The following is an 8,606-nucleotide window of genomic DNA, read 5'->3' on the forward strand; positions in this document are numbered from 1 at the left end:
GACTAGCGGGGGCCCGGTGACCCTTGCCAGCTATGTTAAGAAAAAAGAATAAAGAAAAGAAAAAGAACAAAAAAATAAAATATATATATTAAAATAAAAATTCTCCACGTTAGCGCCAACCTTGCCACATAAGACGGCCGACGTCCAAGTCAGCAATTTCTGGCCAAAATTGGCCAGATTGACACAATTGGTAAAATTTGAAAAGATTTAGGAACAAATTGCCAAAATTAAAATGATTAGGACCGAATTGGCAAAAGTGCAATATATTTAAAACTTTTTGGACAACTTTCCCTGTAAAAAGGAACTTCTAATAGTGAGACTAATGTTTATCCCATCAACATACTGCTTGGCCAACATTGTCAACATCTTCTGCTGTTTTATGAATTTTTGCAAAGATATTTGTTAAAGTATCCTACATCATCACTTTTTTATTGGGTTTATGTACTATTACATTGTCTCTCTTCATCTATCAGGTAAGACTTCTGAATCAGACATTATAACATGATATCACAGCCAAGTTTTGGCCCCGGTTTATTTCCCATGTGCAGCTCTCCGTTTGTGAAATTTCACGTGTCTGTTCCTAACTCGGCTTGCACGTGAAAAATGGTGTTTCAACTTACAGGTAAGAGGGGTTCTATTTATTAGGGTTGAACATTCTAACAATATTGTAATAACTTTACCAAATTGTGAATGAAATTAATCCCCTTATGATGAGCATCCATGATATCAATTATGACGACAATACTTGATGCAAAATGAAGGGTTTAGGATCGACAAGAAAAAAAAATGGAAAGGATGATGGATTGTGGAGAGACCAAAAATAGAGAGGGAGTATCAGAAGAATATGGACAGGAAAGAAGTTTTTGAAGGGAAAGAATAATACCACAATACTCAATGTTAATCATGCCAGAAATTGATAGGAAAAACTTCAAAGTGCGTATTAGAAGTGTTCCTTTGCAAGATTTTATGAGACTACTCTATTCTAAACAATTAAGTTATCAAAGGGCTACGTGGTTTAATTTCAAAATGTTGTAACACTCTGCTTCACGCACAAAGTAACTTGATACCATGTACAATTTTGTAAGCCCACTGCTAACGATTTTCGAAATTTAAGTTAGTTGATGATGAGTAAGGGGTTGGATGTTAAATCCAGCGATATTTTGGACAATTCTAGGCTATCAAGTGGATCGGATAGAGTCATCCCTCCTAACCAAATGCAAAAAGTTTAGCACTGAATTGACAACAACAAAAAATGAATTATGACTGAATTGGCATAATTACAATAGATTTAAAACTTTTTTGATAATTTTACATTGTCCTAAAACTTAAATCCATTTCTGGTCTTAGGTCAATCTTCAAGGGATGTAAAAGTATTAACCAATACCTTATCTTTTTCCTTTCCCTTTCTTCTTTTATTTTTTCAAGGACCCGACATAATGGAGACATAAACAACCATTAGAGTTTGGACAAGGGTTTGGACAAGGGGCAGTGGATACATTTTTTTGGCATGAGCAGTCGACATTAGCAAGGCAGTGTCTTACCCAGAATTGTATTTTTCTCACTGTCCTTGATCATAAAGACTCCATGATTTGTCGCGTTATGCCTCATGGCCTCCACTGAAAACAATCACCACGAATTGGAGCGCGTCGAAAGCGGCAAAAAATCATGAGTGGCGCTGTTCGACCCAAATGAACCCAAGGCATCCTGTGATAAATGATAAAGACAATGTGGAGTGCGAGATCAACCCATCTTCCCTCTCTCACTCGCAGGCAAGGGCCAGCGATCCTCGTCTGCCACAAATAAAAGTGTCAAATAGGTGGATTAGTTCGAATATGATCCGACTCATATTGACTCATATTGGCTCATATTTAACGATCCATACCCGACCCGACCCGCAACCGACTCATGCCCAATCAATTTTGACCCATATTACCGAAACACACAATTCATTGGGAAAACTTCTACAACTCATTTAACCTATTTTAAACTCTTCACATGTCTATGTTACCTGGATAAAAATTTCACATCAAATAAAAAAATAAATTAAAAAATTATATTACTAAGATATTTCCATGCAATAAAAATCTAGTGAAATTTTTTTCACTTTTTTACTTTTAAAAATTTTTAATTTTATAAAAATTTCATTTTATAAAAAATATTTTTTATTCAAAATTTTTTATTATTAAAAAAATTTAAAAGTATTTTTGTTTTATTTTGCTTTTCTTTTTCCTGCGGAGATAGGAGGCAGATGGTGGCGACCAAGATGCGACCACGATGGTCGGTGGCAGCAATCAACAGCAGATGGTGAGTGCGACGGGTCGGCTGTCGGCGGCAACGGGAGGTGGTCGTCGACGGAGCGACGGCGGCAGTGGAAGTTTCCCGAATAGCTTTATTTTTTTTATTTTTTTCTTTCTTTGTTTTACTTATAAAAAAGTAAATTGAAAACATAAAATAAAGAGTAATATACTTGAGTTGAGACCCACTTATAAGTGGGTGCTTGGAAGCTACAGGCCACGGGCCAAAAATGGGTCGAAAATGGATTCAATTGTGTGGCCCATTTTTTACCCGTCTTATTTAACTTTAATTTTTTGGACACATTTTTACTTGGTCCTTTAAAAACATACAACCCACATACAAAATATTTATATAAAATATGGGTCAAAATGGGTCATGGATGCATATTGACACCTCTTCAAGGCAAGGGTTGCAAAGCCTTCACCGACAGCTGGCAAGGGTTGCGGTCCTTGCTTGTGGTTGGTGAGGGTCGGGCGGCCCTTGCCGGACTTAGAAGAAAAAAATAAAAATAAAAAATAAAATAATTCGATCGGCAAGGGTTAGGCAGTCCATAGTGTTTTAGCAAAATCATTTTAAATTTATAAGAAACATGTTTTCTTATATTGGATTAAATATAGATGTGTTTTAGCAATATGAATTGGTCAGGTATGCATCAAAAAATTTGCATTGCAATAAATAAGTCATAAACAAGTTATTTGAGTCGGACCATTTATGACTCTATATAAACTCGACTCGACCCACCCATTTGACAAGTCTACCTCCCAGTGCTTCTTACAATGCTGCACAATAATGGTGTTCTTGCTCGTGCCCAGAAAGAAGAAGATTCATAAGATGCCATCGTTTTCAATGGATTTCCTAATCTGTATCTCTCGTATTCGGCTTGCCAGAAGGATTGGTGAATTTGAAACGTTAGTGAAGAGCCCCCCCAACAAAAACAGCACTAGATTTGTTTCTGTTTTATTCAATGTTTTGTCGTTCGCGCCACCCTTAGACGACGACAAAGCAAACGTGCGACTTCGACAGTAGGAAACTCCCCCACCCACTCATGTGCTCATCTGCTCAATAGCACATCTCGTTTTCCACGAGAAAAGCGATTTCGGATGCCTAGGTCTTTGCTATAATCGGGAGAGATATGTGCCATGGATCGGAGCTTACGCAATTGTGGCGTTTGGCGAAAGCTAGCTTTCTTTTCTTCTTTTTTCTTTTCTTTTCTTTTCATCTTCCGCTAGAGAGCACGACAGAGAAATAAAAGAAACGAAAACTCGAAGCACTCCAGTTTCCGCAATGACCGAACGAACAAGCAAACCGTAATCATATGAAAATTGGGAACAAAAGAGATATCACTTCATGCATTGAGTGCATGACACCAAACCCTAGCGTTACCACGTAAGTTCAGCTTTTACGCAATGGCCAGACAAGACAATATTCCTGCATATTTTTTGTTTCCCAAACGTTGCCCGACAGGTAGTAGAGTCTAACGTGGACATGAAAAAAGGCAAGCAAAGACTGAAGTTTCTGCAAAATTTGATCCCAATTCACGACATGAAGGTACATCATGCGACGACATCAATTCTTTCATGCGCCGGGCAGTTTTTTATCGGTTGGTCCACTGCCACGTCCATTTGGACATGTGTTGGTTCTCTGTTCTTGACTAAGTTTGGATACTTCTTTATTTATTTCTTTCGTTGATCTTTTCCTTCCCCTTTCTTTCACCTCATAACATCTGCGGGATGGAGAGTTTGTCGGGTATTTGTTGCCATTGCGTGTTAAAGAGGTATCGTTTGTCAAGTTAGTGTTGTTGGGAGAAAGGACCATGCACTCGGACTACATTCCTGAAGATAAACGCAAAATAATACATCAAAATTTACATGGTTCGGTAGGAATGTTGATACTTACTCCATGAGAAAAAGGGCAATGATGAATCCACTGTGAACATCTCCTACCAAAACTCTGATCCAATTGCAATTATGTCAATTCAGTCCTAAATTTTTTTTTGTCAATTCATTCTTAAACAATTTATATTTGTGCCAATTCAGTCCATTTGGCCGACCGATGCAGACGTGGCGTGCTGCGGTCGGCGCTGACATAACACTTTTTCAATTAATATTTTAATAATTTTAATGATTTTTTTTTTTAGTTTTGTTTTTCCCCAATCCCTGGAATAGCGAGGGCTGGCATGCCCTCATCGGCATTGGGCGACGGCCACAACTCCATCACCTGGCCAAATTTGGGGGAGGGGACACGCACCCTCACCCGGTGCCAACGAGGGTAGGCCTGCGACCCTTGCCGACCCAATAGTTTGGGATAAAGAAAAGAAAAGAAAAAAGAAGAAAAATCATAAAAATTCAAAATATTATTAAAATATTATTTAAAAAAGTGTCACATCGGTACTAACCGGCCAAATGGACTGAAGTGACACAAATGCAAAAATTTTAAGACTGAATTAGTACAATTGCAATAGGTTTAAGACTATTTTGATAATTTTCCCCACTTTTCAATTGTGCCCGGTTGCTAAGAAATAAAGTTGGATAAGATACGTCCTGATAAAAGAGCTTTTAAACTTATCATGCCCCATCTTTTGGTTAGCAGGACAACGGAATAAGATCAAACAAGTAGAATCCTATCCTATTGTTTGTGTACCTTTTTTCGGACCAAATACAGAAAAGATGATAATTAAGAAATCAAAGAAATAACTCGAAAAAGGATAAACAAACATTGGCAACCTCTACTGGCGATCACATCGATCGCCTAAGCAAGGCAACCACTACGTAGCGATTGCCATCCATCAACCATTATATTGATGGTGTATGTTATAAGTTGGAAAAATATTAAATAATACGAAAAATAATAATTATTGGAAATCTGTTGAAAAAGAAAAAAATAAAATAATATTATTTGAGGCGTGCAACCACCGTCCTTAAGCATAATTTCACCTCTGGGAGTACAAAACTCGGTGTAATAAGCTCTAGCGGTTATACTCCCGTGATGCAACAAACATTCTTTTATACTCTGCACTGAATATTAGAATGAACATAAATAACATTATGTGTATAACCCAGTAAGGAAAGAAAAGCTTTTAGAAGAAAAAGAATATCCCTTTCCCATTTTAATGTATCAAAACAATATTTTCTTCTGAAGTTATATTTTATATTAAAAAAAAAAAAAGGTAACGGTGAGAAACTGTTATAATGCCATTGTAAAATAATGGAGAGTTTATGAAAAAATAAATCAAACATTACAAAACCATTAGAAAGCTATAACACGGCCGTTGCAAAACTGTTTCAATATGATGACTTCCATGGCGGTCATAACTACTGTCAAATATCCCAAAACCACTTAAATATCCAACGATAATAACTCTAATTTTTTTAGATATAGTTATTACGCTCCTAACATTTCGCTAAGTTATTCGTGGATCCATCCAAATTATCCAAACCACCGCTACTGCTCGAAAATAAATAGCCATCCAAGGCTGCCTTACAACTATACCAACCCATCACTTAACACTCCGTCCGTTTCTTGAAAAATATGATGCGTCTAAAAACTATTTTTCAGGTTGTTATTTTTATAAAAAAAAAAAATGACAATATTTTCTAGTATTTGGCTAAAACTTGAAAAAAAAAATTAAAAATATATTCTGCCGTTTGGTGTGAAAATCGGGTTTGATTTTTCTCTATGCACTCCTTTTAATAATTTTTCATTTTGTTAATTTTTCTTTTCTTTATTTCTTTTTTTGTTTTCTTTTTTTCTACTTTTCGTTTTCATTTTTTCTTTTCCCTTCTTCTTTAGCCGGTGAGGCTCGAGCTCGCCCGATTCCGGCATGCCGAGCCGAGCCAGATTTGGCTAGGTCGAGCTCGCCAAAAGTCATCGAGGCCCGAGGCCTCACTCGATCGGCGAACTCAAGCTCACCGGAGACCGGCCGGAAGGAAAATGAAAAGGAAAGAAAAGAAAAAATAAAAATAAAATAATTAAAGGCATCTTCAAAAAAGGATGTACCAATTTAGGATTTTTTGTGGTCAAAGAAATAGTTTAGGGTAAATTTGTCACGGGTGTACCAGTTTGGGGTTTTTCATAGAATTAATCCTAAAAGACGATTAAAAATGAGTGCACAAAGGAGTACATGCTTGGTCTGGGTGAAAGAAATGAGAGGAAAAATGATTTGCTCTTTTTACCCTTTTTTGAAGATGCTGTTTTTGTTGACGGAAAATTGAAAAGAGGAAATTATTTTTCCCACTTTTGAACGTGCTTGTTATGGGTGAAAGAAAGGAGAGGAAAAATGATTTGCTCATTTCCTCCTTTTTTTTTTTTTTTTGAGATACTTCTTTTATTAGCAGAAAATTGAAAAAAGGAAATTATTTTTTTCACTTTTGAATGTGCTTTATTTATTGACGGAAAATGTATTTCTTGACTCGTTTATTTTCTATTAACCGAATACCGAAAAATCCATTAATTTTTTTAAAAAAAATAATTTTCGCGAAATAAACCGAGCCCAGGACTAAAGGAGCAATACTCGTCGGAAATTAAGCACCGACTCTTTCAACGACGCATGTTATTGCAGTGTCGGACCTTCAATTATTAAGTCCACTCTGTCCTTCCACGTATGGTGTCCGTACGGACAAAACCCAAATTCGCCACGTGTTATTAACAGTTAATTAATCAACAGAACTATTCTCTCGTAGAGGTAGATATAAACAGCAACCTCCACACCGATGCTTTTGGCCCATGAAATAAATTATTCTTTTGGACAAATTATCATAAAATATATGCTAATATTAAAAAGTTCAACTCAAAAATTTGAACTGAAGGTGAAATGTGATTACATAAATATAAAGAGCATATAAGACTCGTTATCAAGCGATGTGCCATAATAGTTCAACACCCTCTCTCAGTCAAAGTCGGATTACAAGGGACACGTGGAATTTGATTGATGAGGGTGGACGTACGTGTTTGAAAAGAAACAGTATCGGCTTCGATATCATGTTAGAAAATCCAAACCCAACAACTTAAACTTTCGGAATAATTAACGGGGTCTCACAAAATCTTAGATGGTGTCAGAGTAACGGGGTTCTAAGTTCAAATCTAATCCGGACCCCTTATCGCTTCCCATTTTATATTCCCACGCTTTGTTCCACGCCAAATTCGAGCCAACGTGCTAGGGGGTTATAATATTCAAGTTTTAAACCATACTTCCATCTATTTGATAGTGATTTTTCGGAATCTCATCGCTAATTTGCACATTACCATATCAGATTGCGGGTTTTCGCCCACAACTTTAGCCTCACGAATCTAAAAGTGAAGCATTTACTAAAAGCACCCACATTAGCATTTGAGCACAAAAAATTTTCCCCCCCTTTCGCTTTCGTCCCCCTCATAACCTCACAACTTGCCACGTCGTTTTGGCTAAAGTTTTCTTGCTTTGTCATATACTCTCCACGATGCAATAAATCTCGAAAGCAGCTTTAAGTAGCGAATCGCACTCGAGGTGACGTGTGGGGTGATGCTGGCAAACTGCCTATGTGGCGGGTCGAGGATCTCGGAATCAAAGTGGGTGGGTGGCTGGGTGGCTGGGACCACCTTTGACGCTCGTGGTCCCGATCGATGATCATGGATCACACGTGATCATCGGTTCACCCTTCGTTTTAATGTCGAAAGACCATCGTTGATTGTGGCTGTGTTCCATTTCATCTCATTATCCGAAGTCTCTTCATTTGCCACCTATGTACGATAATACCCAATTTAAAAAAAAAAATTATTCCTGCCTTTTGGCCCATTCTTTGGTTGGGGGGGACTTAATCGCAATCTAATGATGATAATTTTATGATATGGCTGACCTTCGTGCACTAATGGTGGTTTTAAGTATGATTCAAGTGGAGGCAGGTGATGATGCATATTGAGTTCCAAGAACCATGTTAAAAAGAGTGGCTTTCTCGTTGACTGTCCAAGTTAAGAACTGTTACAATTTTTTTATGCACTAACATTTCGGGACATGCGTGTGGTCGATGTCTTGAAAATCGAACATTTTCACATTAAGCATAAATTCGTGACAAGTGCCTTTAAGTATACTAGGCCCGATTCATGTGAGCGGTTGAAACGCTCGATTTTCATACGGAAGATTACTAATTATATTAAAGCATCTTCTTCCACATAGATTGACATTGGGGGTATTCCTTCACTTTATCAATGGAGCATTACCGACGGTTCGTCTATGCCAATGGAGAACAAATCAAAGATCCGAATACTCTGTATTAATATTAAAAGAAAAGACTATACAACATACTAATTAAGACCAACTTGAATGAAAAGGGTAGTTA

Source organism: Rhodamnia argentea, chromosome 5, assembly GCF_020921035.1.
Source record: "Rhodamnia argentea isolate NSW1041297 chromosome 5, ASM2092103v1, whole genome shotgun sequence".
NCBI classification, from domain to species: Eukaryota; Viridiplantae; Streptophyta; class Magnoliopsida; order Myrtales; family Myrtaceae; genus Rhodamnia; species Rhodamnia argentea.